A 3,698-nucleotide genomic window follows, 5' to 3' on the forward strand; every position below is an offset into this window, starting at 1 on the left:
AATATGTATGTACGTGTATTTAAATAACATTGGGCAGGGAAAAGACTTTTAAACCTGCCAGCAAAGATGGAACAAAAAAATGAAACTATCAAAGATTTTATTCTTAATTTTAAAGGTCTGCATCTTTCTTAAAAGGCCAAAATTGAACTGGACTAGTGAAGAAGAGAGGACCTGGAACAGACCTAGCTAGACTAGCCCAGCCCTTTATTCGTTCTACTAAGTAGAGGTTGGTAGATCACACCAAGCTCACATGTATGCTATTGGAAGGTTGATAGGCATATACACATTTTTTTCTAGTTTCCATGGCTTTATAGGTAAATATGCTCTAGAAAAGAATGATCAATTCTGTTGCTTCTGCTTCTAAGTCAGTGGAATGAAGAGCTATGTCCAAGGACACTCCAAGCAGTTCTTGAAAGAGACTGCTACTGTGTCCACCTATCATGCATAGACCCAGTCATAAGCACAAGATCTGTAGTCAACTGGTTCTTTGGGCTTAAACCATAGGCGAATTTCTTTTTTGTTGTTGTTTTTGTTTGTTTGGTTGGGTTTTTTTAATATATATATACTTTAAGTTCTGGGATACATGTGCAGAACATGCAGGTTTGTTATATAGGTGCCATGCTACCTGCCATGGTGGTTTGCTGCACCTATCAACCCATCATCTACATTAGGTATTTCCCCTAATGCTATCCATTCCCTAGCCCTCCAGCCCCCGAAAGGCCCCAGTGTGTGATGTTCCCCTCCGTGTCCATGTGTTCTCATTGTTCAACTCCCACTTATGAGTGAGAACATGCGGTGTTTGGTTTTCTGTTCTTGTGTTAGTTTGCTGAGAATGACGGTTTCCAGCTTCATCCATGTCCCTGCAAAGGACATGAACTCATCATTTTTTATGGCTGCATAGTATTCCATGGTGTATATGTGCCACATTTTCTTTATCCAGTCTATCATTGATGGGCATTTGGGTTGGTTCCAAGTCTTCACTATTGTGAACAGTGCCACAATAAACATACGTGTGCATGTGTCTTTATAGTAAAATGATTTATAATCCTTTGGGTATATACCCAGTAATGGGATTGCTGGGTCAAATGGTATTTCTCATTCTAGATCATTGAGGAATCACCACACTGTCTTCCACAATGGTTTAACTAATTTACACTCCCACCAACAGTGTAAAAGCATTCCTATTTCTCCACATCCACTCCAGCATCTGTTGTTTCAACCATAAGCTGACATCTTTGGTTTTTTTTTTGAGACTGAGTCTCGCTCTGTCACCCAGGCTGGAGTGCAGTGGCACAATCTCGGCTCACTGCAACCTCTGCCTCCTGGGTTCATGCCATTCTCCTGCCTCAGCCTCCCGAGTAGCTGGGACTATAGGCACCCGCCACTACGCCCAGCTAATTTTTTGTATTTTTAATAGAGACGGGATTTCACCGTGTTAGCTAGGATGGTCTCGATCTCCTGACCTCGTGATCCACCCTCCTTGGCCTCCCAAAGTGCTGGGATTACAGGTGTGAGCCACCATGCCCAGCCCGGCTGATTTCTTTTTCAGCACTTACTACTGAGCCATTGCCATGAATGATGCATCAGCCCACCTGAATACAGAAGTCCCTGCAAATGGTGTGTGGCTTAGAATCCACTGGATTGGTCTCCCCAAGCGTCACTCGGCCTGTCTTCACCGCATTCAGCCCCTCCCAGACCATGGCTAAGACAGGCCCTGAGTTTCTGTATTTTGCCGGCCTCGGGAAGAATGGGCAGTCTTTCCAGTGAAAGTAGTGCGGCTTCAGATGTTCTCAGAGGCCCAGAGGAACTTCATGGCCACGAGGTGGAATCTCTTCTGCTCAAAGCACTTCATGATCTTGCCAGCCAGGCCATGCTGCACACTGTCTGGCTTGATGGTTATGAAGGTGCACTCAGGTTGGCCATGGTCCAAGAAGCTGGTTGGGCCAGGTGGCAGCTGCACTGTGCTGCAGGAGCCTGTAATTTTTAATTGTTCAGAAAAATATATAGTCAGCACAAATGAACCTTAAAAGCATTATGCAAAATGAAAGAAGCCAGACCCAGGAGGCCACATGTTGTATGATTCCATTTATATGAAAAGTCCAGAATAAGCAAACCCACAGAGACAAAAGTGGTTGCCAAGGGCACAGGGGAGAGGGAAGTAGGAAGTGACTGCTAACATACACAAGGTATATATATATATATATTTTTGAGACGGAGTCTTGCTCTGTCGCCAAGGCTGGAGTGCAGTGGCGCAATCTCGGCTCACTGCAACCTCTGCCTCCCGGGTTCAACTGATTCTCCTGCCTCAGCCTCCTGAGCAGCTGGGACTACAGGTGTGTACCACCACTCCCAGCTTTTGTGGGTGTGTGCGTGTGTGTGTGTATTCTTAGTAGACAGGGTTTCACCATATTGGCCAGGCTGGTCTCAAACTCCTGACCTCATGATCCACCCACCTCGGCCTCCCAAAGTGCTGGGCTTACAGGCGTGAGCCACCGCCCCTGGCCTCAATATATCTTTTGTAGTGATGAGACTATTCAGGAATTAGACAGCAGAGATGAATGCAGAACTTTGGGAATATACTAAAAACCCTTGAATTAGATACTCGAACAGGGCAAATTTTACGGTGTGTGAATTACTTCTCAATTTTTTTCAAAAAAGTATGTGCTGCAAGTCACTTCTGAGAGTGGGTTTCAATTCTTCTCAACTGACCCTGCTGTTGTCTCTATAAAATAGTGAGTCAAAAGAACATTCAGGTTCTTAAAGCACAGTACCTGAGCAAGACCCAAGCAAGGAATCTTTATGTCCTGATGGCCAGGGTGGGCGGGCCAGGAACGCCCTTCCCGCCAATAGGATGCAGGTCCCAGACAGCAGACAGGGTCTCTCCCATTTGCATGAACTGCCCTGTACACTCACCACCCAGGTTAGGTCTAGCCATGCATCCTCCAAACAACTCAAAAATGTCTGCTTTTAGTTTGCAATTTTGAGCAAATATGTGCTGAATCTCCAGTGGGTGGATTTGATCGTCTGTGGTTTCAGAGCATTTCTGAGCTTTTGGTTCCTAAACTATGAGCTTGACCTCATGAGGACTGGGATCCTCTCCCAGAACTCCCTCCACATCACTTTCCAGCAATTTGTTTCAGTTGGCCTTTCGTTTATCTGATATCATAGAAGTGACAGACAGGGCATATCACAGCCGGAAGGAACTTACAGATTGATCAGTCCAACCTCCCCAACTCCAGCCTCCTATGATCCCCATTTAATGGATGAGGTTCAGAGAGAGGAAAGAGCCTTCCTACATCACCCAACAAATAAGTGAGGAAACTAAAATTAAATTTCTGTGTCCCAGTCCCCAAAGCACATGTGGTTTTTACATTCAATTATTTCTGTTGCAATATTGGCCTTAATACTGGCTTCCATTTCCAGTTAAATAATCTCTACACTGTGAACACCAAATGGACTGGCACAAGACCAGCACCAAGGCAAGGGTCTTAACCCTTTCAGGATGCTCCTGACAATATTACAATTGGAAAGCCATGCTCAGAACAGACCCCTTGGGCAGGCACTTTCTCCAACTTACCTATGATTAAGTAAACTTAGCCTTGTTCACAGCAGCAGATGGAATAAGTAGAAGGAACCCAACTATTTGCAGAGCAAATTCTGTGGTCTCATAGAATATTATGCTGGAAAGGAAGCATCTC

General features: G+C 44.9%; 1 pseudogene; it reads right to left on the reverse strand.

Moving 5' to 3' along the window:
* Nucleotides 1-438: 438 nt before the first annotated feature.
* Nucleotides 439-2,935, reverse strand: LOC100970808 (nucleoside diphosphate kinase B-like; annotated as a pseudogene).
* Nucleotides 2,936-3,698: the final 763 nt, after the last annotated feature.

Source organism: Pan paniscus, chromosome 11, assembly GCF_029289425.2.
Source record: "Pan paniscus chromosome 11, NHGRI_mPanPan1-v2.0_pri, whole genome shotgun sequence".
NCBI classification, from domain to species: Eukaryota; Metazoa; Chordata; class Mammalia; order Primates; family Hominidae; genus Pan; species Pan paniscus.